Source organism: Rhinoderma darwinii, chromosome 4 (assembly GCF_050947455.1).
Source record: "Rhinoderma darwinii isolate aRhiDar2 chromosome 4, aRhiDar2.hap1, whole genome shotgun sequence".
In the NCBI taxonomy this organism is placed as follows: Eukaryota; Metazoa; Chordata; class Amphibia; order Anura; family Rhinodermatidae; genus Rhinoderma; species Rhinoderma darwinii.
This window is the reverse complement of record NC_134690.1, coordinates 4830772-4854827: the sequence shown is the minus strand read 5'-3', so window position 1 is coordinate 4854827 and position 24056 is coordinate 4830772. Positions and strand designations below refer to the sequence as shown.

The 24056-nt window shown below is 43.9% G+C and overlaps 53 non-coding genes across 53 annotated transcripts; all 53 read right to left on the bottom strand.

Annotated features, from left to right (window-relative positions):
• Positions 1–298: 298 nt before the first annotated feature.
• On the bottom strand, positions 299–371 carry TRNAV-CAC (transfer RNA valine (anticodon CAC)). Its single transcript has one exon. It is a non-coding gene; the product is annotated as a tRNA-Val (tRNA).
• Positions 372–632: 261 nt separating this feature from the next.
• On the bottom strand, positions 633–705 carry TRNAV-CAC (transfer RNA valine (anticodon CAC)). Its single transcript has one exon. It is a non-coding gene; the product is annotated as a tRNA-Val (tRNA).
• Positions 706–1293: 588 nt separating this feature from the next.
• On the bottom strand, positions 1294–1366 carry TRNAV-CAC (transfer RNA valine (anticodon CAC)). Its single transcript has one exon. It is a non-coding gene; the product is annotated as a tRNA-Val (tRNA).
• Positions 1367–2295: 929 nt separating this feature from the next.
• On the bottom strand, positions 2296–2368 carry TRNAV-CAC (transfer RNA valine (anticodon CAC)). The gene has a single exon. It is a non-coding gene; the product is annotated as a tRNA-Val (tRNA).
• A 261-nt stretch (positions 2369–2629) lies between these two features.
• On the bottom strand, positions 2630–2702 carry TRNAV-CAC (transfer RNA valine (anticodon CAC)). Its single transcript has one exon. It is a non-coding gene; the product is annotated as a tRNA-Val (tRNA).
• Positions 2703–2955: 253 nt separating this feature from the next.
• Positions 2956–3028, bottom strand: TRNAV-CAC (transfer RNA valine (anticodon CAC)). The gene has a single exon. It is a non-coding gene; the product is annotated as a tRNA-Val (tRNA).
• Positions 3029–3616: 588 nt separating this feature from the next.
• TRNAV-CAC (transfer RNA valine (anticodon CAC)) lies at positions 3617–3689 on the bottom strand. Its single transcript has one exon. It is a non-coding gene; the product is annotated as a tRNA-Val (tRNA).
• Positions 3690–3950: 261 nt separating this feature from the next.
• Positions 3951–4023, bottom strand: TRNAV-CAC (transfer RNA valine (anticodon CAC)). The gene has a single exon. It is a non-coding gene; the product is annotated as a tRNA-Val (tRNA).
• A 253-nt stretch (positions 4024–4276) lies between these two features.
• Positions 4277–4349, bottom strand: TRNAV-CAC (transfer RNA valine (anticodon CAC)). The gene has a single exon. It is a non-coding gene; the product is annotated as a tRNA-Val (tRNA).
• A 588-nt stretch (positions 4350–4937) lies between these two features.
• Positions 4938–5010, bottom strand: TRNAV-CAC (transfer RNA valine (anticodon CAC)). Its single transcript has one exon. It is a non-coding gene; the product is annotated as a tRNA-Val (tRNA).
• Positions 5011–5271: 261 nt separating this feature from the next.
• Positions 5272–5344, bottom strand: TRNAV-CAC (transfer RNA valine (anticodon CAC)). The gene has a single exon. It is a non-coding gene; the product is annotated as a tRNA-Val (tRNA).
• A 421-nt stretch (positions 5345–5765) lies between these two features.
• TRNAV-CAC (transfer RNA valine (anticodon CAC)) lies at positions 5766–5838 on the bottom strand. The gene has a single exon. It is a non-coding gene; the product is annotated as a tRNA-Val (tRNA).
• A 253-nt stretch (positions 5839–6091) lies between these two features.
• Positions 6092–6164, bottom strand: TRNAV-CAC (transfer RNA valine (anticodon CAC)). The gene has a single exon. It is a non-coding gene; the product is annotated as a tRNA-Val (tRNA).
• A 914-nt stretch (positions 6165–7078) lies between these two features.
• Positions 7079–7151, bottom strand: TRNAV-CAC (transfer RNA valine (anticodon CAC)). The gene has a single exon. It is a non-coding gene; the product is annotated as a tRNA-Val (tRNA).
• Positions 7152–7903: 752 nt separating this feature from the next.
• Positions 7904–7976, bottom strand: TRNAV-CAC (transfer RNA valine (anticodon CAC)). Its single transcript has one exon. It is a non-coding gene; the product is annotated as a tRNA-Val (tRNA).
• Positions 7977–8735: 759 nt separating this feature from the next.
• TRNAV-CAC (transfer RNA valine (anticodon CAC)) lies at positions 8736–8808 on the bottom strand. The gene has a single exon. It is a non-coding gene; the product is annotated as a tRNA-Val (tRNA).
• A 254-nt stretch (positions 8809–9062) lies between these two features.
• Positions 9063–9135, bottom strand: TRNAV-CAC (transfer RNA valine (anticodon CAC)). Its single transcript has one exon. It is a non-coding gene; the product is annotated as a tRNA-Val (tRNA).
• A 422-nt stretch (positions 9136–9557) lies between these two features.
• TRNAV-CAC (transfer RNA valine (anticodon CAC)) lies at positions 9558–9630 on the bottom strand. Its single transcript has one exon. It is a non-coding gene; the product is annotated as a tRNA-Val (tRNA).
• A 422-nt stretch (positions 9631–10052) lies between these two features.
• Positions 10053–10125, bottom strand: TRNAV-CAC (transfer RNA valine (anticodon CAC)). The gene has a single exon. It is a non-coding gene; the product is annotated as a tRNA-Val (tRNA).
• A 422-nt stretch (positions 10126–10547) lies between these two features.
• On the bottom strand, positions 10548–10620 carry TRNAV-CAC (transfer RNA valine (anticodon CAC)). The gene has a single exon. It is a non-coding gene; the product is annotated as a tRNA-Val (tRNA).
• A 422-nt stretch (positions 10621–11042) lies between these two features.
• On the bottom strand, positions 11043–11115 carry TRNAV-CAC (transfer RNA valine (anticodon CAC)). The gene has a single exon. It is a non-coding gene; the product is annotated as a tRNA-Val (tRNA).
• Positions 11116–11206: 91 nt separating this feature from the next.
• Positions 11207–11279, bottom strand: TRNAV-CAC (transfer RNA valine (anticodon CAC)). Its single transcript has one exon. It is a non-coding gene; the product is annotated as a tRNA-Val (tRNA).
• A 758-nt stretch (positions 11280–12037) lies between these two features.
• On the bottom strand, positions 12038–12110 carry TRNAV-CAC (transfer RNA valine (anticodon CAC)). Its single transcript has one exon. It is a non-coding gene; the product is annotated as a tRNA-Val (tRNA).
• Positions 12111–12532: 422 nt separating this feature from the next.
• On the bottom strand, positions 12533–12605 carry TRNAV-CAC (transfer RNA valine (anticodon CAC)). The gene has a single exon. It is a non-coding gene; the product is annotated as a tRNA-Val (tRNA).
• Positions 12606–12696: 91 nt separating this feature from the next.
• On the bottom strand, positions 12697–12769 carry TRNAV-CAC (transfer RNA valine (anticodon CAC)). Its single transcript has one exon. It is a non-coding gene; the product is annotated as a tRNA-Val (tRNA).
• A 263-nt stretch (positions 12770–13032) lies between these two features.
• Positions 13033–13105, bottom strand: TRNAV-CAC (transfer RNA valine (anticodon CAC)). Its single transcript has one exon. It is a non-coding gene; the product is annotated as a tRNA-Val (tRNA).
• Positions 13106–13527: 422 nt separating this feature from the next.
• On the bottom strand, positions 13528–13600 carry TRNAV-CAC (transfer RNA valine (anticodon CAC)). The gene has a single exon. It is a non-coding gene; the product is annotated as a tRNA-Val (tRNA).
• Positions 13601–13691: 91 nt separating this feature from the next.
• On the bottom strand, positions 13692–13764 carry TRNAV-CAC (transfer RNA valine (anticodon CAC)). Its single transcript has one exon. It is a non-coding gene; the product is annotated as a tRNA-Val (tRNA).
• A 254-nt stretch (positions 13765–14018) lies between these two features.
• TRNAV-CAC (transfer RNA valine (anticodon CAC)) lies at positions 14019–14091 on the bottom strand. The gene has a single exon. It is a non-coding gene; the product is annotated as a tRNA-Val (tRNA).
• Positions 14092–14344: 253 nt separating this feature from the next.
• Positions 14345–14417, bottom strand: TRNAV-CAC (transfer RNA valine (anticodon CAC)). The gene has a single exon. It is a non-coding gene; the product is annotated as a tRNA-Val (tRNA).
• A 429-nt stretch (positions 14418–14846) lies between these two features.
• On the bottom strand, positions 14847–14919 carry TRNAV-CAC (transfer RNA valine (anticodon CAC)). The gene has a single exon. It is a non-coding gene; the product is annotated as a tRNA-Val (tRNA).
• A 422-nt stretch (positions 14920–15341) lies between these two features.
• On the bottom strand, positions 15342–15414 carry TRNAV-CAC (transfer RNA valine (anticodon CAC)). The gene has a single exon. It is a non-coding gene; the product is annotated as a tRNA-Val (tRNA).
• A 422-nt stretch (positions 15415–15836) lies between these two features.
• Positions 15837–15909, bottom strand: TRNAV-CAC (transfer RNA valine (anticodon CAC)). The gene has a single exon. It is a non-coding gene; the product is annotated as a tRNA-Val (tRNA).
• A 422-nt stretch (positions 15910–16331) lies between these two features.
• Positions 16332–16404, bottom strand: TRNAV-CAC (transfer RNA valine (anticodon CAC)). The gene has a single exon. It is a non-coding gene; the product is annotated as a tRNA-Val (tRNA).
• Positions 16405–16495: 91 nt separating this feature from the next.
• Positions 16496–16568, bottom strand: TRNAV-CAC (transfer RNA valine (anticodon CAC)). Its single transcript has one exon. It is a non-coding gene; the product is annotated as a tRNA-Val (tRNA).
• A 758-nt stretch (positions 16569–17326) lies between these two features.
• Positions 17327–17399, bottom strand: TRNAV-CAC (transfer RNA valine (anticodon CAC)). Its single transcript has one exon. It is a non-coding gene; the product is annotated as a tRNA-Val (tRNA).
• Positions 17400–17821: 422 nt separating this feature from the next.
• TRNAV-CAC (transfer RNA valine (anticodon CAC)) lies at positions 17822–17894 on the bottom strand. The gene has a single exon. It is a non-coding gene; the product is annotated as a tRNA-Val (tRNA).
• Positions 17895–17985: 91 nt separating this feature from the next.
• Positions 17986–18058, bottom strand: TRNAV-CAC (transfer RNA valine (anticodon CAC)). Its single transcript has one exon. It is a non-coding gene; the product is annotated as a tRNA-Val (tRNA).
• A 263-nt stretch (positions 18059–18321) lies between these two features.
• On the bottom strand, positions 18322–18394 carry TRNAV-CAC (transfer RNA valine (anticodon CAC)). The gene has a single exon. It is a non-coding gene; the product is annotated as a tRNA-Val (tRNA).
• Positions 18395–18816: 422 nt separating this feature from the next.
• Positions 18817–18889, bottom strand: TRNAV-CAC (transfer RNA valine (anticodon CAC)). Its single transcript has one exon. It is a non-coding gene; the product is annotated as a tRNA-Val (tRNA).
• Positions 18890–18980: 91 nt separating this feature from the next.
• Positions 18981–19053, bottom strand: TRNAV-CAC (transfer RNA valine (anticodon CAC)). Its single transcript has one exon. It is a non-coding gene; the product is annotated as a tRNA-Val (tRNA).
• Positions 19054–19307: 254 nt separating this feature from the next.
• Positions 19308–19380, bottom strand: TRNAV-CAC (transfer RNA valine (anticodon CAC)). Its single transcript has one exon. It is a non-coding gene; the product is annotated as a tRNA-Val (tRNA).
• Positions 19381–19633: 253 nt separating this feature from the next.
• On the bottom strand, positions 19634–19706 carry TRNAV-CAC (transfer RNA valine (anticodon CAC)). Its single transcript has one exon. It is a non-coding gene; the product is annotated as a tRNA-Val (tRNA).
• A 752-nt stretch (positions 19707–20458) lies between these two features.
• Positions 20459–20531, bottom strand: TRNAV-CAC (transfer RNA valine (anticodon CAC)). Its single transcript has one exon. It is a non-coding gene; the product is annotated as a tRNA-Val (tRNA).
• Positions 20532–21617: 1086 nt separating this feature from the next.
• Positions 21618–21690, bottom strand: TRNAV-CAC (transfer RNA valine (anticodon CAC)). Its single transcript has one exon. It is a non-coding gene; the product is annotated as a tRNA-Val (tRNA).
• Positions 21691–22112: 422 nt separating this feature from the next.
• TRNAV-CAC (transfer RNA valine (anticodon CAC)) lies at positions 22113–22185 on the bottom strand. Its single transcript has one exon. It is a non-coding gene; the product is annotated as a tRNA-Val (tRNA).
• Positions 22186–22276: 91 nt separating this feature from the next.
• TRNAV-CAC (transfer RNA valine (anticodon CAC)) lies at positions 22277–22349 on the bottom strand. Its single transcript has one exon. It is a non-coding gene; the product is annotated as a tRNA-Val (tRNA).
• Positions 22350–22771: 422 nt separating this feature from the next.
• TRNAV-CAC (transfer RNA valine (anticodon CAC)) lies at positions 22772–22844 on the bottom strand. Its single transcript has one exon. It is a non-coding gene; the product is annotated as a tRNA-Val (tRNA).
• A 98-nt stretch (positions 22845–22942) lies between these two features.
• Positions 22943–23015, bottom strand: TRNAV-CAC (transfer RNA valine (anticodon CAC)). The gene has a single exon. It is a non-coding gene; the product is annotated as a tRNA-Val (tRNA).
• Positions 23016–23273: 258 nt separating this feature from the next.
• Positions 23274–23346, bottom strand: TRNAV-CAC (transfer RNA valine (anticodon CAC)). Its single transcript has one exon. It is a non-coding gene; the product is annotated as a tRNA-Val (tRNA).
• Positions 23347–23437: 91 nt separating this feature from the next.
• TRNAV-CAC (transfer RNA valine (anticodon CAC)) lies at positions 23438–23510 on the bottom strand. The gene has a single exon. It is a non-coding gene; the product is annotated as a tRNA-Val (tRNA).
• Positions 23511–23771: 261 nt separating this feature from the next.
• On the bottom strand, positions 23772–23844 carry TRNAV-CAC (transfer RNA valine (anticodon CAC)). Its single transcript has one exon. It is a non-coding gene; the product is annotated as a tRNA-Val (tRNA).
• Positions 23845–23935: 91 nt separating this feature from the next.
• On the bottom strand, positions 23936–24008 carry TRNAV-CAC (transfer RNA valine (anticodon CAC)). The gene has a single exon. It is a non-coding gene; the product is annotated as a tRNA-Val (tRNA).
• Positions 24009–24056: the final 48 nt, after the last annotated feature.

Here is a 24056-nt window from a genome sequence, read left to right as displayed (position 1 = left end):
TTTCGCGTGTGAGGCGAACGTGATAACCACTACACTACAGAAACTTGGATATTGATTGTTCTGCAACCCGCAAGCCATGCAGAAACGAATTGAGAAATATAATCCAGCCAATTAGCGGCAACAAAAAAAATTGCATGTTTTTGCCCTGTCTCGAACAGGGGACCTTTCGCGTGTTAGGCGAACGTGATAACCACTACACTACAGAAACTACCCCTTGATACAAAAACCCACCATTGCAGAAACCAAAGTTTGACAAATTTAAAGGATTTCTTTGTGTTAAAAGGAAGACATAGTTCCTTGTTTCTGCCCAGTTTCGAACAGGGGACCTTTCGCGTGTGAGGCGAACGTGATAACCACTACACTACAGAAACTTGGATATTGATTGTTCCGCAACCCTCAACCCGCAAGCCATGCAGAAACGAATTGAGAAATATAATCCAGCCAATTAGCGGCAACAAAAAAAATTGCATGTTTTTGCCCTGTCTCGAACAGGGGACCTTTCGCGTGTTAGGCGAACGTGATAACCACTACACTACAGAAACTACCCCTTGATACAAAAACCCACCATTGCAGAAACCAAAGTTTGACAAATTTAAAGGATTTCTTTGTGTTAAAAGGAAGACATAGTTCCTTGTTTCTGCCCAGTTTCGAACAGGGGACCTTTCGCGTGTGAGGCGAACGTGATAACCACTACACTACAGAAACTTGGATATTGATTGTTCCGCAACCCTCAACCCGCAAGCCATGCAGAAACGAATTGAGAAATATAATCCAGCCAATTAGCGGCAACAAAAAAAATTGCATGTTTTTGCCCTGTCTCGAACAGGGGACCTTTCACGTGTTAGGCGAACGTGATAACCACTACACTACAGAAACTTCCCCTTGATACAAAAACCCACCATTGCAGAAACCAAAGTTTGACAAATTTAAAGGCTTTCTTTGTGTTAAAAGGAAGACACAGTTCCTTGTTTCTGCCCAGTTTCGAACAGGGGACCTTTCGCATGTGAGGCGAACGTGATAACCACTACACTACAGAAACTTGGATATTGATTGTTCTGCAACCCGCAAGCCATGCAGAAACGAATTGAGAAATATAATCCAGCCAATTAGCGGCAACAAAAAAAATTGCATGTTTTTGCGCTGTCTCGAACAGGGGACCTTTCGCGTGTTAGGCGAACGTGATAACCACTACACTACAGAAACTACCCCTTGATACAAAAACCCACCATTGCAGAAACCAAAGTTTGACAAATTTAAAGGATTTCTTTGTGTTAAAAGGAAGACATAGTTCCTTGTTTCTGCCCAGTTTCGAACAGGGGACCTTTCGCGTGTGAGGCGAACGTGATAACCACTACACTACAGAAACTTGGATATTGATTGTTCCGCAACCCACAACCCACAACCCACAAGCCATGCAGAAACGAATTGAGAAATATAATCCAGCCAATTAGCGCCAACAAAAAAAATTGCATGTTTTTGCCCTGTCTCGAACAGGGGACCTTTCGCGTGTTAGGCGAACGTGATAACCACTACACTACAGAAACTTCCCCTTGATACAAAAACCCACCATTGCAGAAACCAAAGTTTGACAAATTTAAAGGCTTTCTTTGTGTTAAAAGGAAGACACAGTTCCTTGTTTCTGTCCAGTTTCGAACAGGGGACCTTTCGCGTGTGAGGCGAACGTGATAACCACTACACTACAGAAACTTGGATATTGATTGTTCTGCAACCCACAACCCGCAAGCCATGCAGAAACGAATTGAGAAATATAATCCAGCCAATTAGCGCCAACAAAAAAAATTGCATGTTTTTGCCCTGTCTCGAACAGGGGACCTTTCGCGTGTTAGGCGAACGTGATAACCACTACACTACAGAAACTTCCCCTTGATACAAAAACCCACCATTGCAGAAACCAAAGTTTGACAAATTTAAAGGCTTTCTTTGTGTTAAAAGGAAGACACAGTTCCTTGTTTCTGTCCAGTTTCGAACAGGGGACCTTTCGCGTGTGAGGCGAACGTGATAACCACTACACTACAGAAACTTGGATATTGATTGTTCTGCAACCCGCAAGCCATGCAGAAACGAATTGAGAAATATAATCCAGCCAATTAGCGCCAACAAAAAAAATTGCATGTTTTTGCCCTGTCTCGAACAGGGGACCTTTCGCGTGTTAGGCGAACGTGATAACCACTACACTACAGAAACTACCCCTTGATACAAAAACCCACCATTGCAGAAACCAAAGTTTGACAAATTTAAAGGATTTCTTTGTGTTAAAAGGAAGACATAGTTCCTTGTTTCTGCCCAGTTTCGAACAGGGGACCTTTCGCGTGTGAGGCGAACGTGATAACCACTACACTACAGAAACTTGGATATTGATTGTTCCGCAACCCACAACCCGCAAGCCATGCAGAAACGAATTGAGAAATATAATCCAGCCAATTAGCGGCAACAAAAAAAATTGCATGTTTTTGCCCTGTCTCGAACAGGGGACCTTTCGCGTGTTAGGCGAACGTGATAACCACTACACTACAGAAACTTCCCCTTGATACAAAAACCCACCATTGCAGAAACCAAAGTTTGACAAATTTAAAGGCTTTCTTTGTGTTAAAAGGAAGACACAGTTCCTTGTTTCTGCCCAGTTTCGAACAGGGGACCTTTCGCGTGTGAGGCGAACGTGATAACCACTACACTACAGAAACTTGGATATTGATTGTTCTGCAACCCGCAAGCCATGCAGAAACGAATTGAGAAATATAATCCAGCCAATTAGCGGCAACAAAAAAAATTGCATGTTTTGCCCTGTCTCGAACAGGGGACCTTTCGCGTGTTAGGCGAACGTGATAACCACTACACTACAGAAACTACCCCTTGATACAAAAACCCACCATTGCAGAAACCAAAGTTTGACAAATTTAAAGGATTTCTTTGTGTTAAAAGGAAGACATAGTTCCTTGTTTCTGCCCAGTTTCGAACAGGGGACCTTTCGCGTGTGAGGCGAACGTGATAACCACTACACTACAGAAACTTGGATATTGATTGTTCCGCAACCCACAACCCGCAAGCCATGCAGAAACGAATTGAGAAATATAATCCAGCCAATTAGCGCCAACAAAAAAAATTGCATGTTTTTGCCCTGTCTCGAACAGGGGACCTTTCGCGTGTTAGGCGAACGTGATAACCACTACACTACAGAAACTTCCCCTTGATACAAAAACCCACCATTGCAGAAACCAAAGTTTGACAAATTTAAAGGCTTTCTTTGTGTTAAAAGGAAGACACAGTTCCTTGTTTCTGTCCAGTTTCGAACAGGGGACCTTTCGCGTGTGAGGCGAACGTGATAACCACTACACTACAGAAACTTGGATATTGATTGTTCTGCAACCCGCAAGCCATGCAGAAACGAATTGAGAAATATAATCCAGCCAATTAGCGCCAACAAAAAAAATTGCATGTTTTTGCCCTGTCTCGAACAGGGGACCTTTCGCGTGTTAGGCGAACGTGATAACCACTACACTACAGAAACTACCCCTTGATACAAAAACCCACCATTGCAGAAACCAAAGTTTGACAAATTTAAAGGATTTCTTTGTGTTAAAAGGAAGACATAGTTCCTTGTTTCTGCCCAGTTTCGAACAGGGGACCTTTCGCGTGTGAGGCGAACGTGATAACCACTACACTACAGAAACTTGGATATTGATTGTTCCGCAACCCACAACCCGCAAGCCATGCAGAAACGAATTGAGAAATATAATCCAGCCAATTAGCGGCAACAAAAAAAATTGCATGTTTTTGCCCTGTCTCGAACAGGGGACCTTTCGCGTGTTAGGCGAACGTGATAACCACTACACTACAGAAACTTCCCCTTGATACAAAAACCCACCATTGCAGAAACCAAAGTTTGACAAATTTAAAGGCTTTCTTTGTGTTAAAAGGAAGACACAGTTCCTTGTTTCTGCCCAGTTTCGAACAGGGGACCTTTCGCGTGTGAGGCGAACGTGATAACCACTACACTACAGAAACTTGGATATTGATTGTTCTGCAACCCGCAAGCCATGCAGAAACGAATTGAGAAATATAATCCAGCCAATTAGCGGCAACAAAAAAAATTGCATGTTTTGCCCTGTCTCGAACAGGGGACCTTTCGCGTGTTAGGCGAACGTGATAACCACTACACTACAGAAACTACCCCTTGATACAAAAACCCACCATTGCAGAAACCAAAGTTTGACAAATTTAAAGGATTTCTTTGTGTTAAAAGGAAGACATAGTTCCTTGTTTCTGCCCAGTTTCGAACAGGGGACCTTTCGCGTGTGAGGCGAACGTGATAACCACTACACTACAGAAACTTGGATATTGATTGTTCCGCAACCCACAACCCGCAAGCCATGCAGAAACGAATTGAGAAATATAATCCAGCCAATTAGCGCCAACAAAAAAAATTGCATGTTTTTGCCCTGTCTCGAACAGGGGACCTTTCGCGTGTTAGGTGAACGTGATAACCACTACACTACAGAAACTTCCCCTTGATACAAAAACCCACCATTGCAGAAACCAAAGTTTGACAAATTTAAAGGCTTTCTTTGTGTTAAAAGGAAGACACAGTTCCTTGTTTCTGTCCAGTTTCGAACAGGGGACCTTTCGCGTGTGAGGCGAACGTGATAACCACTACACTACAGAAACTTGGATATTGATTGTTCTGCAACCCGCAAGCCATGCAGAAACGAATTGAGAAATATAATCCAGCCAATTAGCGCCAACAAAAAAAATTGCATGTTTTTGCCCTGTCTCGAACAGGGGACCTTTCGCGTGTTAGGCGAACGTGATAACCACTACACTACAGAAACTACCCCTTGATACAAAAACCCACCATTGCAGAAACCAAAGTTTGACAAATTTAAAGGATTTCTTTGTGTTAAAAGGAAGACATAGTTCCTTGTTTCTGCCCAGTTTCGAACAGGGGACCTTTCGCGTGTGAGGCGAACGTGATAACCACTACACTACAGAAACTTGGATATTGATTGTTCCGCAACCCACAACCCGCAAGCCATGCAGAAACGAATTGAGAAATATAATCCAGCCAATTAGCGCCAACAAAAAAAATTGCATGTTTTTGCCCTGTCTCGAACAGGGGACCTTTCGCGTGTTAGGCGAACGTGATAACCACTACACTACAGAAACTTCCCCTTGATACAAAAACCCACCATTGCAGAAACCAAAGTTTGACAAATTTAAAGGCTTTCTTTGTGTTAAAAGGAAGACACAGTTCCTTGTTTCTGCCCAGTTTCGAACAGGGGACCTTTCGCGTGTGAGGCGAACGTGATAACCACTACACTACAGAAACTTGGATATTGATTGTTCTGCAACCCGCAAGCCATGCAGAAACGAATTGAGAAATATAATCCAGCCAATTAGCGGCAACAAAAAAAATTGCATGTTTTGCCCTGTCTCGAACAGGGGACCTTTCGCGCGTGAGGCGAACGTGATAACCACTACACTACAGAAACTTGGATATTGATTGTTCCGCAACCCACAACCCGCAAGCCATGCAGAAACGAATTGAGAAATATAATCCAGCCACTTAGCGCCAACAAAAATTGCATGTTTTTGCCCTGTCTCGAACAGGGGACCTTTCGCGTGTTAGGCGAACGTGATAACCACTACACTACAGAAACTTCCCCTTGATACAAAAACCCACCATTGCAGAAACCAAAGTTTGACAAATTTAAAGGCTTTCTTTGTGTTAAAAGGAAGACACAGTTCCTTGTTTCTGCCCAGTTTCGAACAGGGGACCTTTCGCGTGTGAGGCGAACGTGATAACCACTACACTACAGAAACTTGGATATTGATTGTTCTGCAACCCGCAAGCCATGCAGAAACGAATTGAGAAATATAATCCAGCCAATTAGCGGCAACAAAAAAAATTGCATGTTTTGCCCTGTCTCGAACAGGGGACCTTTCGCGTGTTAGGCGAACGTGATAACCACTACACTACAGAAACTACCCCTTGATACAAAAACCCACCATTGCAGAAACCAAAGTTTGACAAATTTAAAGGATTTCTTTGTGTTAAAAGGAAGACATAGTTCCTTGTTTCTGCCCAGTTTCGAACAGGGGACCTTTCGCGTGTGAGGCGAACGTGATAACCACTACACTACAGAAACTTGGATATTGATTGTTCCGCAACCCACAACCCGCAAGCCATGCAGAAACGAATTGAGAAATATAATCCAGCCAATTAGCGCCAACAAAAAAAATTGCATGTTTTTGCCCTGTCTCAAACAGGGGACCTTTCGCGTGTTAGGTGAACGTGATAACCACTACACTACAGAAACTTCCCCTTGATACAAAAACCCACCATTGCAGAAACCAAAGTTTGACAAATTTAAAGGCTTTCTTTGTGTTAAAAGGAAGACACAGTTCCTTGTTTCTGTCCAGTTTCGAACAGGGGACCTTTCGCGTGTGAGGCGAACGTGATAACCACTACACTACAGAAACTTGGATATTGATTGTTCTGCAACCCGCAAGCCATGCAGAAACGAATTGAGAAATATAATCCAGCCAATTAGCGCCAACAAAAAAAATTGCATGTTTTTGCCCTGTCTCGAACAGGGGACCTTTCGCGTGTTAGGCGAACGTGATAACCACTACACTACAGAAACTACCCCTTGATACAAAAACCCACCATTGCAGAAACCAAAGTTTGACAAATTTAAAGGATTTCTTTGTGTTAAAAGGAAGACATAGTTCCTTGTTTCTGCCCAGTTTCGAACAGGGGACCTTTCGCGTGTGAGGCAAACGTGATAACCACTACACTACAGAAACTTGGATATTGATTGTTCTGCAACCCGCAAGCCATGCAGAAACGAATTGAGAAATATAATCCAGCCAATTAGCGGCAACAAAAAAAATTGCATGTTTTGCCCTGTCTCGAACAGGGGACCTTTCGCGTGTTAGGCGAACGTGATAACCACTACACTACAGAAACTACCCCTTGATACAAAAACCCACCATTGCAGAAACCAAAGTTTGACAAATTTAAAGGATTTCTTTGTGTTAAAAGGAAGACATAGTTCCTTGTTTCTGCCCAGTTTCGAACAGGGGACCTTTCGCGTGTGAGGCGAACGTGATAACCACTACACTACAGAAACTTGGATATTGATTGTTCCGCAACCCACAACCCGCAAGCCATGCAGAAACGAATTGAGAAATATAATCCAGCCAATTAGCGCCAACAAAAAAAATTGCATGTTTTTGCCCTGTCTCAAACAGGGGACCTTTCGCGTGTTAGGTGAACGTGATAACCACTACACTACAGAAACTTCCCCTTGATACAAAAACCCACCATTGCAGAAACCAAAGTTTGACAAATTTAAAGGCTTTCTTTGTGTTAAAAGGAAGACACAGTTCCTTGTTTCTGTCCAGTTTCGAACAGGGGACCTTTCGCGTGTGAGGCGAACGTGATAACCACTACACTACAGAAACTTGGATATTGATTGTTCTGCAACCCGCAAGCCATGCAGAAACGAATTGAGAAATATAATCCAGCCAATTAGCGCCAACAAAAAAAATTGCATGTTTTTGCCCTGTCTCGAACAGGGGACCTTTCGCGTGTTAGGCGAACGTGATAACCACTACACTACAGAAACTACCCCTTGATACAAAAACCCACCATTGCAGAAACCAAAGTTTGACAAATTTAAAGGATTTCTTTGTGTTAAAAGGAAGACATAGTTCCTTGTTTCTGCCCAGTTTCGAACAGGGGACCTTTCGCGTGTGAGGCAAACGTGATAACCACTACACTACAGAAACTTGGATATTGATTGTTCTGCAACCCGCAAGCCATGCAGAAACGAATTGAGAAATATAATCCAGCCAATTAGCGCCAACAAAAAAAATTGCATGTTTCTGCCCTGTCTCGAACAGGGGACCTTTCGCGCGTGAGGCGAACGTGATAACCACTACACTACAGAAACTTGGATATTGATTGTTCCGCAACCCACAACCCGCAAGCCATGCAGAAACGAATTGAGAAATATAATCCAGCCAATTAGCGCCAACAAAAAAAATTGCATGTTTTTGCCCTGTCTCGAACAGGGGACCTTTCGCGTGTTAGGCGAACGTGATAACCACTACACTACAGAAACTTCCCCTTGATACAAAAACCCACCATTGCAGAAACCAAAGTTTGACAAATTTAAAGGCTTTCTTTGTGTCAAAAGGAAGACACAGTTCCTTGTTTCTGTCCAGTTTCGAACAGGGGACCTTTCGCGTGTGAGGCGAACGTGATAACCACTACACTACAGAAACTTGGATATTGATTGTTCTGCAACCCGCAAGCCATGCAGAAACGAATTGAGAAATATAATCCAGCCAATTAGCGCCAACAAAAAAAATTGCATGTTTTTGCCCTGTCTCGAACAGGGGACCTTTCGCGTGTTAGGCGAACGTGATAACCACTACACTACAGAAACTACCCCTTGATACAAAAACCCACCATTGCAGAAACCAAAGTTTGACAAATTTAAAGGATTTCTTTGTGTTAAAAGGAAGACATAGTTCCTTGTTTCTGCCCAGTTTCGAACAGGGGACCTTTCGCGTGTGAGGCAAACGTGATAACCACTACACTACAGAAACTTGGATATTGATTGTTCCGCAACCCACAACCCGCAAGCCATGCAGAAACGAATTGAGAAATATAATCCAGCCAATTAGCGCCAACAAAAAAAATTGCATGTTTCTGCCCTGTCTCGAACAGGGGACCTTTCGCGCGTGAGGCGAACGTGATAACCACTACACTACAGAAACTTGGATATTGATTGTTCTGCAACCCGCAAGCCATGCAGAAACGAATTGAGAAATATAATCCAGCCAATTAGCGCCAACAAAAAAAATTGCATGTTTTTGCCCTGTCTCGAACAGGGGACCTTTCGCGTGTTAGGCGAACGTGATAACCACTACACTACAGAAACTTCCCCTTGATACAAAAACCCACCATTGCAGAAACCAAAGTTTGACAAATTTAAAGGCTTTCTTTGTGTTAAAAGGAAGACACAGTTCCTTGTTTCTGCCCAGTTTCGAACAGGGGACCTTTCGCGTGTGAGGCGAACGTGATAACCACTACACTACAGAAACTTGGATATTGATTGTTCTGCAACCCGCAAGCCATGCAGAAACGAATTGAGAAATATAATCCAGCCAATTAGCGCCAACAAAAAAAATTGCATGTTTCTGCCCTGTCTCGAACAGGGGACCTTTCGCGCGTGAGGCGTACGTGATAACCACTACACTACAGAAACTTGGATATTGATTGTTCCGCAACCCACAACCCGCAAGCCATGCAGAAACGAATTGAGAAATATAATCCAGCCACTTAGCGCCAACAAAAATTGCATGTTTTTGCCCTGTCTCGAACAGGGGACCTTTCGCGTGTTAGGCGAACGTGATAACCACTACACTACAGAAACTTCCCCTTGATACAAAAACCCACCATTGCAGAAACCAAAGTTTGACAAATTTAAAGGCTTTCTTTGTGTTAAAAGGAAGACACAGTTCCTTGTTTCTGCCCAGTTTCGAACAGGGGACCTTTCGCGTGTGAGGCGAACGTGATAACCACTACACTACAGAAACTTGGATATTGATTGTTCTGCAACCCGCAAGCCATGCAGAAACGAATTGAGAAATATAATCCAGCCAATTAGCGCCAACAAAAAAAATTGCATGTTTCTGCCCTGTCTCGAACAGGGGACCTTTCGCGCGTGAGGCGTACGTGATAACCACTACACTACAGAAACTTGGATATTGATTGTTCCGCAACCCACAACCCGCAAGCCATGCAGAAACGAATTGAGAAATATAATCCAGCCACTTAGCGCCAACAAAAATTGCATGTTTTTGCCCTGTCTCGAACAGGGGACCTTTCGCGTGTTAGGCGAACGTGATAACCACTACACTACAGAAACTTCCCCTTGATACAAAAACCCACCATTGCAGAAACCAAAGTTTGACAAATTTAAAGGCTTTCTTTGTGTTAAAAGGAAGACACAGTTCCTTGTTTCTGCCCAGTTTCGAACAGGGGACCTTTCGCGTGTGAGGCGAACGTGATAACCACTACACTACAGAAACTTGGATATTGATTGTTCTGCAACCCGCAAGCCATGCAGAAACGAATTGAGAAATATAATCCAGCCAATTAGCGCCAACAAAAAAAATTGCATGTTTCTGCCCTGTCTCGAACAGGGGACCTTTCGCGCGTGAGGCGTACGTGATAACCACTACACTACAGAAACTTGGATATTGATTGTTCCGCAACCCACAACCCGCAAGCCATGCAGAAACGAATTGAGAAATATAATCCAGCCACTTAGCGCCAACAAAAATTGCATGTTTTTGCCCTGTCTCGAACAGGGGACCTTTCGCGTGTTAGGCGAACGTGATAACCACTACACTACAGAAACTTCCCCTTGATACAAAAACCCACCATTGCAGAAACCAAAGTTTGACAAATTTAAAGGCTTTCTTTGTGTTAAAAGGAAGACACAGTTCCTTGTTTCTGCCCAGTTTCGAACAGGGGACCTTTCGCGTGTGAGGCGAACGTGATAACCACTACACTACAGAAACTTGGATATTGATTGTTCTGCAACCCGCAAGCCATGCAGAAACGAATTGAGAAATATAATCCAGCCAATTAGCGCCAACAAAAAAAATTGCATGTTTCTGCCCTGTCTCGAACAGGGGACCTTTCGCGCGTGAGGCGTACGTGATAACCACTACACTACAGAAACTTGGATATTGATTGTTCCGCAACCCACAACCCGCAAGCCATGCAGAAACGAATTGAGAAATATAATCCAGCCACTTAGCGCCAACAAAAATTGCATGTTTTTGCCCTGTCTCGAACAGGGGACCTTTCGCGTGTTAGGCGAACGTGATAACCACTACACTACAGAAACTTCCCCTTGATACAAAAACCCACCATTGCAGAAACCAAAGTTTGACAAATTTAAAGGCTTTCTTTGTGTTAAAAGGAAGACACAGTTCCTTGTTTCTGCCCAGTTTCGAACAGGGGACCTTTCGCGTGTGAGGCGAACGTGATAACCACTACACTACAGAAACTTGGATATTGATTGTTCTGCAACCCGCAAGCCATGCAGAAACGAATTGAGAAATATAATCCAGCCAATTAGCGCCAACAAAAAAAATTGCATGTTTCTGCCCTGTCTCGAACAGGGGACCTTTCGCGCGTGAGGCGAACGTGATAACCACTACACTACAGAAACTTGGATATTGATTGTTCCGCAACCCACAACCCGCAAGCCATGCAGAAACGAATTGAGAAATATAATCCAGCCACTTAGCGCCAACAAAAATTGCATGTTTTTGCCCTGTCTCGAACAGGGGACCTTTCGCGTGTTAGGCGAACGTGATAACCACTACACTACAGAAACTTCCCCTTGATACAAAAACCCACCATTGCAGAAACCAAAGTTTGACAAATTTAAAGGCTTTCTTTGTGTTAAAAGGAAGACACAGTTCCTTGTTTCTGCCCAGTTTCGAACAGGGGACCTTTCGCGTGTGAGGCAAACGTGATAACCACTACACTACAGAAACTTGGATATTGATTGTTCTGCAACCCGCAAGCCATGCAGAAACGAATTGAGAAATATAATCCAGCCAATTAGCGCCAACAAAAAAAATTGCATGTTTCTGCCCTGTCTCGAACAGGGGACCTTTCGCGCGTGAGGCGAACGTGATAACCACTACACTACAGAATCTTGGATATTGATTGGATTGTTCCGCAACCCACAACCCGCAAGCCATGCAGAAACGAATTGAGAAATATAATCCAGCCACTTAGCGCCAACAAAAATTGCATGCTTTTGCCCTGTCTCGAACAGGGGACCTTTCGCGTGTTAGGCGAACGTGATAACCACTACACTACAGAAACTTCCCCTTGATACAAAAACCCACCATTGCAGAAACCAAAGTTTGACAAATTTAAAGGCTTTCTTTGTGTTAAAAGGAAGACACAGTTGCTTGTTTCTGCCCAGTTTCGAACAGGGGACCTTTCGCGTGTGAGGCGAACGTGATAACCACTACACTACAGAAACTTGGATATTGATTGTTCTGCAACCCGCAAGCCATGCAGAAACGAATTGAGAAATATAATCCAGCCAATTAGCGCCAACAAAAAAAATTGCATGTTTCTGCCCTGTCTCGAACAGGGAACCTTTCGCGCGTGAGGCGTACGTGATAACCACTACACTACAGAAACTTGGATATTGATTGTTCCGCAACCCACAACCCGCAAGCCATGCAGAAACGAATTGAGAAATATAATCCAGCCACTTAGCGCCAACAAAAATTGCATGTTTTTGCCCTGTCTCGAACAGGGGACCTTTCGCGTGTTAGGCGAACGTGATAACCACTACACTACAGAAACTTCCCCTTGATACAAAAACCCACCATTGCAGAAACCAAAGTTTGACAAATTTAAAGGCTTTCTTTGTGTTAAAAGGAAGACACAGTTCCTTGTTTCTGCCCAGTTTCGAACAGGGGACCTTTCGCGTGTGAGGCGAACGTGATAACCACTACACTACAGAAACTTGGATATCGATTGTTCTGCAACCCGCAAGCCATGCAGAAACGAATTGAGAAATATAATCCAGCCAATTAGCGCCAACAAAAAAAATTGCATGTTTCTGCCCTGTCTCGAACAGGGGACCTTTCGCGCGTGAGGCGAACGTGATAACCACTACACTACAGAAACTTGGATATTGATTGGATTGTTCCGCAACCCACAACCCGCAAGCCATGCAGAAACGAATTGAGAAATATAATCCAGCCACTTAGCGCCAACAAAAATTGCATGCTTTTGCCCTGTCTCGAACAGGGGACCTTTCGCGTGTTAGGCGAACGTGATAACCACTACACTACAGAAACTTCCCCTTGATACAAAAACCCACCATTGCAGAAACCAAAGTTTGACAAATTTAAAGGCTTTCTTTGTGTTAAAAGGAAGACACAGTTCCTTGTTTCTGCCCAGTTTCGAACAGGGGACCTTTCGCGTGTGAGGCGAACGTGATAACCACTACACTACAGAAACTTGGATATTGATTGTTCTGCAACCCGCAAGCCATGCAGAAACGAATTGAGAAATATAATCCAGCCAATTAGCGCCAACAAAAAAAATTGCATGTTTCTGCCCTGTCTCGAACAGGGGACCTTTCGCGCGTGAGGCGTACGTGATAACCACTACACTACAGAAACTTGGATATTGATTGTTCCGCAACCCACAACCCGCAAGCCATGCAGAAACGAATTGAGAAATATAATCCAGCCACTTAGCGCCAACAAAAATTGCATGTTTTTGCCCTGTCTCGAACAGGGGACCTTTCGCGTGTTAGGCGAACGTGATAACCACTACACTACAGAAACTTCCCCTTGATACAAAAACCCACCATTGCAGAAACCAAAGTTTGACAAATTTAAAGGCTTTCTTTGTGTTAAAAGGAAGACACAGTTCCTTGTTTCTGCCCAGTTTCGAACAGGGGACCTTTCGCGTGTGAGGCGAACGTGATAACCACTACACTACAGAAACTTGGATATTGATTGTTCTGCAACCCGCAAGCCATGCAGAAACGAATTGAGAAATATAATCCAGCCAATTAGCGCCAACAAAAAAAATTGCATGTTTCTGCCCTGTCTCGAACAGGGGACCTTTCGCGCGTGAGGCGAACGTGATAACCACTACACTACAGAAACTTGGATATTGATTGTTCTGCAACCCGCAAGCCATGCAGAAACGAATTGAGAAATATAATCCAGCCAATTAGCGGCAACAAAAAAAATTGCGTGTTTCTGCCCTGTCTCGAACAGGGGACCTTTCGCGTGTTAGGCGAACGTGATAACCACTACACTACAGAAACTTCCCCTTGATACAAAAACCCACCATTGCAGAAACCAAAGTTTGACAAATTTAAAGGCTTTCTTTGTGTTAAAAGGAAGACACAGTTCCTTGTTTCTGCCCAGTTTCGAACAGGGGACCTTTCGCGTGTGAGGCGAACGTGATAACCACTACACTACAGAAACTTGGATATTGATTGTTCTGCAACCCGCAAGCCATGCAGAAACGAATTGAGAAATATAATCCAGCCAATTAGCGGCAACAAAAAAAATTGCATGTTTTGCCCTGTCTCGAACAGGGGACCTTTCGCGTGTTAGGCGAACGTGATAACCACTACACTACAGAAACTACCCCTTGATACAAAAACCCACCATTGCAGAAACCAAAGTTTGACAAATTTAAAGGATTTCTTTGTGTTAAAAGGAAGACATAGTTCCTTGTTTCTGCCCAGTTTCGAACAGGGGACCTTTCGCGTGTGAGGCGAACGTGATAACCACTACACTACAGAAACTTGGATATTGATTGTTCCGCAACCCACAACCCGCAAGCCATGCAGAAACGAATTGAGAAATATAATCCAGCCAATTAGCGCCAACAAAAAAAATTGCATGTTTCTGCCCTGTCTCGAACAGGGGACCTTTCGCGCGTGAGGCGTACGTGATAACCACTACACTACAGAAACTTGGATATTGATTGTTCCGCAACCCACAACCCGCAAGCCATGCAGAAACGAATTGAGAAATATAATCCAGCCACTTAGCGCCAACAAAAATTGCATGTTTTTGCCCTGTCTCGAACAGGGGACCTTTCGCGTGTTAGGCGAACGTGATAACCACTACACTACAGAAACTTCCCCTTGATACAAAAACCCACCATTGCAGAAACCAAAGTTTGACAAATTTAAAGGCTTTCTTTGTGTTAAAAGGAAGACACAGTTCCTTGTTTCTGCCCAGTTTCGAACAGGGGACCTTTCGCGTGTGAGGCGAACGTGATAACCACTACACTACAGAAACTTGGATATTGATTGTTCTGCAACCCGCAAGCCATGCAGAAACGAATTGAGAAATATAATCCAGCCAATTAGCGCCAACAAAAAAAATTGCATGTTTCTGCCCTGTCTCGAACAGGGGACCTTTCGCGCGTGAGGCGTACGTGATAACCACTACACTACAGAAACTTGGATATTGATTGTTCCGCAACCCACAACCCGCAAGCCATGCAGAAACGAATTGAGAAATATAATCCAGCCACTTAGCGCCAACAAAAATTGCATGTTTTTGCCCTGTCTCGAACAGGGGACCTTTCGCGTGTTAGGCGAACGTGATAACCACTACACTACAGAAACTTCCCCTTGATACAAAAACCCACCATTGCAGAAACCAAAGTTTGACAAATTTAAAGGCTTTCTTTGTGTTAAAAGGAAGACACAGTTCCTTGTTTCTGCCCAGTTTCGAACAGGGGACCTTTCGCGTGTGAGGCGAACGTGATAACCACTACACTACAGAAACTTGGATATTGATTGTTCTGCAACCCGCAAGCCATGCAGAAACGAATTGAGAAATATAATCCAGCCAATTAGCGCCAACAAAAAAAATTGCATGTTTCTGCCCTGTCTCGAACAGGGGACCTTTCGCGCGTGAGGCGTACGTGATAACCACTACACTACAGAAACTTGGATATTGATTGTTCCGCAACCCACAACCCGCAAGCCATGCAGAAACGAATTGAGAAATATAATCCAGCCACTTAGCGCCAACAAAAATTGCATGTTTTTGCCCTGTCTCGAACAGGGGATCTTTCGCGTGTTAGGCGAACGTGATAACCACTACACTACAGAAACTTCCCCTTGATACAAAAACCCACCATTGCAGAAACCAAAGTTTGACAAATTTAAAGGCTTTCTTTGTGTTAAAAGGAAGACACAGTTCCTTGTTTCTGCCCAGTTTCGAACAGGGGACCTTTCGCGTGTGAGGCGAACGTGATAACCACTACACTACAGAAACTTGGATATTGATTGTTCTGCAACCCGCAAGCCATGCAGAAACGAATTGAGAAATATAATCCAGCCAATTAGCGCCAACAAAAAAAATTGCATGTTTCTGCCCTGTCTCGAACAGGGGACCTTTCGCGCGTGAGGCGTACGTGATAACCACTACACTACAGAAACTTGGATATTGATTGTTCCGCAACCCACAACCCGCAAGCCATGCAGAAACGAATTGAGAAATATAATCCAGCCACTTAGCGCCAACAAAAATTGCATGTTTTTGCCCTGTCTCGAACAGGGGACCTTTCGCGTGTTAGGCGAACGTGATAACCACTACACTACAGAAACTTCCCCTTGATACAAAAACCCACCATTGCAGAAACCAAAGTTTGACAAATTTAAAGGCTTTCTTTGTGTTAAAAGGAAGACACAGTTCCTTGTTTCTGCCCAGTTTCGAACAGGGGACCTTTCGCGTGTGAGGCGAACGTGATAACCACTACACTACAGAAACTTGGATATTGATTGTTCTGCAACCCGCAAGCCATGCAGAAACGAATTGAGAAATATAATCCAGCCAATTAGCGCCAACAAAAAAAATTGCATGTTTCTGCCCTGTCTCGAACAGGGGACCTTTCGCGCGTGAGGCGAACGTGATAACCACTACACTACAGAAACTTGGATATTGATTGTTCCGCAACCCACAACCCGCAAGCCATGCAGAAACGAATTGAGAAATATAATCCAGCCACTTAGCGCCAACAAAAATTGCATGTTTTTGCCCTGTCTCGAACAGGGGACCTTTCGCGTGTTAGGCGAACGTGATAACCACTACACTACAGAAACTTCCCCTTGATACAAAAACCCACCATTGCAGAAACCAAAGTTTGACAAATTTAAAGGCTTTCTTTGTGTTAAAAGGAAGACACAGTTCCTTGTTTCTGCCCAGTTTCGAACAGGGGACCTTTCGCGTGTGAGGCAAACGTGATAACCACTACACTACAGAAACTTGGATATTGATTGTTCTGCAACCCGCAAGCCATGCAGAAACGAATTGAGAAATATAATCCAGCCAATTAGCGCCAACAAAAAAAATTGCATGTTTCTGCCCTGTCTCGAACAGGGGACCTTTCGCGCGTGAGGCGAACGTGATAACCACTACACTACAGAATCTTGGATATTGATTGGATTGTTCCGCAACCCACAACCCGCAAGCCATGCAGAAACGAATTGAGAAATATAATCCAGCCACTTAGCGCCAACAAAAATTGCATGCTTTTGCCCTGTCTCGAACAGGGGACCTTTCGCGTGTTAGGCGAACGTGATAACCACTACACTACAGAAACTTCCCCTTGATACAAAAACCCACCATTGCAGAAACCAAAGTTTGACAAATTTAAAGGCTTTCTTTGTGTTAAAAGGAAGACACAGTTGCTTGTTTCTGCCCAGTTTCGAACAGGGGACCTTTCGCGTGTGAGGCGAACGTGATAACCACTACACTACAGAAACTTGGATATTGATTGTTCTGCAACCCGCAAGCCATGCAGAAACGAATTGAGAAATATAATCCAGCCAATTAGCGCCAACAAAAAAAATTGCATGTTTCTGCCCTGTCTCGAACAGGGAACCTTTCGCGCGTGAGGCGTACGTGATAACCACTACACTACAGAAACTTGGATATTGATTGTTCCGCAACCCACAACCCGCAAGCCATGCAGAAACGAATTGAGAAATATAATCCAGCCACTTAGCGCCAACAAAAATTGCATGTTTTTGCCCTGTCTCGAACAGGGGACCTTTCGCGTGTTAGGCGAACGTGATAACCACTACACTACAGAAACTTCCCCTTGATACAAAAACCCACCATTGCAGAAACCAAAGTTTGACAAATTTAAAGGCTTTCTTTGTGTTAAAAGGAAGACACAGTTCCTTGTTTCTGCCCAGTTTCGAACAGGGGACCTTTCGCGTGTGAGGCGAACGTGATAACCACTACACTACAGAAACTTGGATATCGATTGTTCTGCAACCCGCAAGCCATGCAGAAACGAATTGAGAAATATAATCCAGCCAATTAGCGCCAACAAAAAAAATTGCATGTTTCTGCCCTGTCTCGAACAGGGGACCTTTCGCGCGTGAGGCGAACGTGATAACCACTACACTACAGAAACTTGGATATTGATTGGATTGTTCCGCAACCCACAACCCGCAAGCCATGCAGAAACGAATTGAGAAATATAATCCAGCCACTTAGCGCCAACAAAAATTGCATGCTTTTGCCCTGTCTCGAACAGGGGACCTTTCGCGTGTTAGGCGAACGTGATAACCACTACACTACAGAAACTTCCCCTTGATACAAAAACCCACCATTGCAGAAACCAAAGTTTGACAAATTTAAAGGCTTTCTTTGTGTTAAAAGGAAGACACAGTTCCTTGTTTCTGCCCAGTTTCGAACAGGGGACCTTTCGCGTGTGAGGCGAACGTGATAACCACTACACTACAGAAACTTGGATATTGATTGTTCTGCAACCCGCAAGCCATGCAGAAACGAATTGAGAAATATAATCCAGCCAATTAGCGCCAACAAAAAAAATTGCATGTTTCTGCCCTGTCTCGAACAGGGGACCTTTCGCGCGTGAGGCGTACGTGATAACCACTACACTACAGAAACTTGGATATTGATTGTTCCGCAACCCACAACCCGCAAGCCATGCAGAAACGAATTGAGAAATATAATCCAGCCACTTAGCGCCAACAAAAATTGCATGTTTTTGCCCTGTCTCGAACAGGGGACCTTTCGCGTGTTAGGCGAACGTGATAACCACTACACTACAGAAACTTCCCCTTGATACAAAAACCCACCATTGCAGAAACCAAAGTTTGACAAATTTAAAGGCTTTCTTTGTGTTAAAAGGAAGACACAGTTCCTTGTTTCTGCCCAGTTTCGAACAGGGGACCTTTCGCGTGTGAGGCGAACGTGATAACCACTACACTACAGAAACTTGGATATTGATTGTTCTGCAACCCGCAAGCCATGCAGAAACGAATTGAGAAATATAATCCAGCCAATTAGCGCCAACAAAAAAAATTGCATGTTTCTGCCCTGTCTCGAACAGGGGACCTTTCGCGCGTGAGGCGAACGTGATAACCACTACACTACAGAAACTTGGATATTGATTGTTCTGCAACCCGCAAGCCATGCAGAAACGAATTGAGAAATATAATCCAGCCAATTAGCGGCAACAAAAAAAATTGCGTGTTTCTGCCCTGTCTCGAACAGGGGACCTTTCGCGTGTTAGGCGAACGTGATAACCACTACACTACAGAAACTTCCCCTTGATACAAAAACCCACCATTGCAGAAACCAAAGTTTGACAAATTTAAAGGCTTTCTTTGTGTTAAAAGGAAGACACAGTTCCTTGTTTCTGCCCAGTTTCGAACAGGGGACCTTTCGCGTGTGAGGCGAACGTGATAACCACTACACTACAGAAACTTGGATATTGATTGTTCTGCAACCCGCAAGCCATGCAGAAACGAATTGAGAAATATAATCCAGCCAATTAGCGGCAACAAAAAAAATTGCATGTTTTGCCCTGTCTCGAACAGGGGACCTTTCGCGTGTTAGGCGAACGTGATAACCACTACACTACAGAAACTACCCCTTGATACAAAAACCCACCATTGCAGAAACCAAAGTTTGACAAATTTAAAGGATTTCTTTGTGTTAAAAGGAAGACATAGTTCCTTGTTTCTGCCCAGTTTCGAACAGGGGACCTTTCGCGTGTGAGGCGAACGTGATAACCACTACACTACAGAAACTTGGATATTGATTGTTCCGCAACCCACAACCCGCAAGCCATGCAGAAACGAATTGAGAAATATAATCCAGCCAATTAGCGCCAACAAAAAAAATTGCATGTTTTTGCCCTGTCTCGAACAGGGGACCTTTCGCGTGTTAGGTGAACGTGATAACCACTACACTACAGAAACTTCCCCTTGATACAAAAACCCACCATTGCAGAAACCAAAGTTTGACAAATTTAAAGGCTTTCTTTGTGTTAAAAGGAAGACACAGTTCCTTGTTTCTGTCCAGTTTCGAACAGGGGACCTTTCGCGTGTGAGGCGAACGTGATAACCACTACACTACAGAAACTTGGATATTGATTGTTCTGCAACCCGCAAGCCATGCAGAAACGAATTGAGAAATATAATCCAGCCAATTAGCGCCAACAAAAAAAATTGCATGTTTTTGCCCTGTCTCGAACAGGGGACCTTTCGCGTGTTAGGCGAACGTGATAACCACTACACTACAGAAACTACCCCTTGATACAAAAACCCACCATTGCAGAAACCAAAGTTTGACAAATTTAAAGGATTTCTTTGTGTTAAAAGGAAGACATAGTTCCTTGTTTCTGCCCAGTTTCGAACAGGGGACCTTTCGCGTGTGAGGCAAACGTGATAACCACTACACTACAGAAACTTGGATATTGATTGTTCTGCAACCCGCAAGCCATGCAGAAACGAATTGAGAAATATAATCCAGCCAATTAGCGCCAACAAAAAAAATTGCATGTTTCTGCCCTGTCTCGAACAGGGGACCTTTCGCGCGTGAGGCGAACGTGATAACCACTACACTACAGAAACTTGGATATTGATTGTTCCGCAACCCACAACCCGCAAGCCATGCAGAAACGAATTGAGAAATATAATCCAGCCAATTAGCGCCAACAAAAAAAATTGCATGTTTTTGCCCTGTCTCGAACAGGGGACCTTTCGCGTGTTAGGCGAACGTGATAACCACTACACTACAGAAACTTCCCCTTGATATAAAAACCCACCATTGCAGAAACCAAAGTTTGACAAATTTAAAGGCTTTCTTTGTGTCAAAAGGAAGACACAGTTCCTTGTTTCTGTCCAGTTTCGAACAGGGGACCTTTCGCGTGTGAGGCGAACGTGATAACCACTACACTACAGAAACTTGGATATTGATTGTTCTGCAACCCGCAAGCCATGCAGAAACGAATTGAGAAATATAATCCAGCCAATTAGCGCCAACAAAAAAAATTGCATGTTTTTGCCCTGTCTCGAACAGGGGACCTTTCGCGTGTTAGGCGAACGTGATAACCACTACACTACAGAAACTACCCCTTGATACAAAAACCCACCATTGCAGAAACCAAAGTTTGACAAATTTAAAGGATTTCTTTGTGTTAAAAGGAAGACATAGTTCCTTGTTTCTGCCCAGTTTCGAACAGGGGACCTTTCGCGTGTGAGGCAAACGTGATAACCACTACACTACAGAAACTTGGATATTGATTGTTCCGCAACCCACAACCCGCAAGCCATGCAGAAACGAATTGAGAAATATAATCCAGCCAATTAGCGCCAACAAAAAAAATTGCATGTTTCTGCGCTGTCTCGAACAGGGGACCTTTCGCGCGTGAGGCGAACGTGATAACCACTACACTACAGAAACTTGGATATTGATTGTTCTGCAACCCGCAAGCCATGCAGAAACGAATTGAGAAATATAATCCAGCCAATTAGCGCCAACAAAAAAAATTGCATGTTTCTGCCCTGTCTCGAACAGGGGACCTTTCGCGTGTTAGGCGAACGTGATAACCACTACACTACAGAAACTTCCCCTTGATACAAAAACCCACCATTGCAGAAACCAAAGTTTGACAAATTTAAAGGCTTTCTTTGTGTTAAAAGGAAGACACAGTTCCTTGTTTCTGCCCAGTTTCGAACAGGGGACCTTTCGCGTGTGAGGCGAACGTGATAACCACTACACTACAGAAACTTGGATACTGATTGTTCTGCAACCCGCAAGCCATGCAGAAACGAATTGAGAAATATAATCCAGCCAATTAGCGCCAACAAAAAAAATTGCATGTTTCTGCCCTGTCTCGAACAGGGGACCTTTCGCGCGTGAGGCGTACGTGATAACCACTACACTACAGAAACTTGGATATTGATTGTTCCGCAACCCACAACCCGCAAGCCATGCAGAAACGAATTGAGAAATATAATCCAGCCACTTAGCGCCAACAAAAATTGCATGTTTTTGCCCTGTCTCGAACAGGGGACCTTTCGCGTGTTAGGCGAACGTGATAACCACCACACTACAGAAACTTCCCCTTGATACAAAAACCCACCATTGCAGAAACCAAAGTTTGACAAATTTAAAGGCTTTCTTTGTGTTAAAAGGAAGACACAGTTCCTTGTTTCTGCCCAGTTTCGAACAGGGGACCTTTCGCGTGTGAGGCGAACGTGATAACCACTACACTACAGAAACTTGGATATTGATTGTTCTGCAACCCGCAAGCCATGCAGAAACGAATTGAGAAATATAATCCAGCCAATTAGCGCCAACAAAAAAAATTGCATGTTTCTGCCCTGTCTCGAACAGGGGACCTTTCGCGCGTGAGGCGAACGTGATAACCACTACACTACAGAAACTTCGATATTGATAGTTCCGCAACCCACAACCCGCAAGCCATGCAGAAACGAATTGAGAAATATAATCCAGCCACTTAGCGCCAAAAAAAATTGCATGTTTTTGCCCTGTCTCGAACAGGGGACCTTTCGCGTGTTAGGCGAACGTGATAACCACTACACTACAGAAACTTCCCCTTGATACAAAAACCCACCATTGCAGAAACCAAAGTTTGACAAATTTAAAGGCTTTCTTTGTGTTAAAAGGAAGACACAGTTCCTTGTTTCTGCCCAGTTTCGAACAGGGGACCTTTCGCGTGTGAGGCGAATGTGATAACCACTACACTACAGAAACTTGGATATTGATTGTTCTGCAACCCGCAAGCCATGCAGAAACGAATTGAGAAATATAATCCAGCCAATTAGCGCCAACAAAAAAAATTGCATGTTTCTGCCCTGTCTCGAACAGGGGACCTTTCGCGCGTGAGGCGAACGTGATAACCACTACACTACAGAAACTTGGATATTGATTGTTCCGCAACCCACAACCCGCAAGCCATGCAGAAACGAATTGAGAAATATAATCCAGCCAATTAGCGCCAACAAAAAAAATTGCATGTTTCTGCCCTGTCTCGAACAGGGGACCTTTCGCGCGTGAGGCGAACGTGATAACCACTACACTACAGAAACTTGGATATTGATTGTTCCGCAACCCACAACCCGCAAGCCATGCAGAAACGAATTGAGAAATATAATCCAGCCACTTAGCGCCAAAAAAAATTGCATGTTTTTGCCCTGTCTCGAACAGGGGACCTTTCGCGTGTTAGGCGAACGTGATAACCACTACACTACAGAAACTTCCCCTTGATACAAAAACCCACCATTGCAGAAACCAAAGTTTGACAAATTTAAAGGCTTTCTTTGTGTTAAAAGGAAGACACAGTTCCTTGTTTCTGCCCAGTTTCGAACAGGGGACCTTTCGCGTGTGAGGCGAACGTGATAACCACTACACTACAGAAACTTGGATATTGATTGTTCTGCAACCCGCAAGCCATGCAGAAACGAATTGAGAAATATAATCCAGCCAATTAGCGCCAACAAAAAAAATTGCATGTTTCTGCCCTGTCTCGAACAGGGGACCTTTCGCGCGTGAGGCGAACGTGATAACCACTACACTACAGAAACTTGGATATTGATTGTTCCGCAACCCACAACCCGCAAGCCATGCAGAAACGAATTGAGAAATATAATCCAGCCAATTAGCGCCAACAAAAAAAATTGCATGTTTCTGCCCTGTCTCGAACAGGGGACCTTTCGCGCGTGAGGCGAACGTCATAACCACTACACTACAGAAACTTCCACTTGATACAAAAACCGACCATTGCAGAAACCAAATTTTGACAAATTTAAAGGCTTTCTTTGTGTTAAAAGGAAGACACAGTTCCTTGTTTCTGCCCAGTTTCGAACAGGGGACCTTTCGCGTGTGAGGCGAACGTGATAACCACTACACTACAGAAACTTGGATATTGATTGTTCTGCAACCCGCAAGCCATGCAGAAACGAATTGAGAAATATAATCCAGCCAATTAGCGCCAACAAAAAAAATTGCATGTTTCTGCCCTGTCTCGAACAGGGGACCTTTCGCGCGTGAGGCGAACGTGATAACCACTACACTACAGAAACTTGGATATTGATTGTTCCGCAACCCACAACCCGCAAGCCATGCAGAAA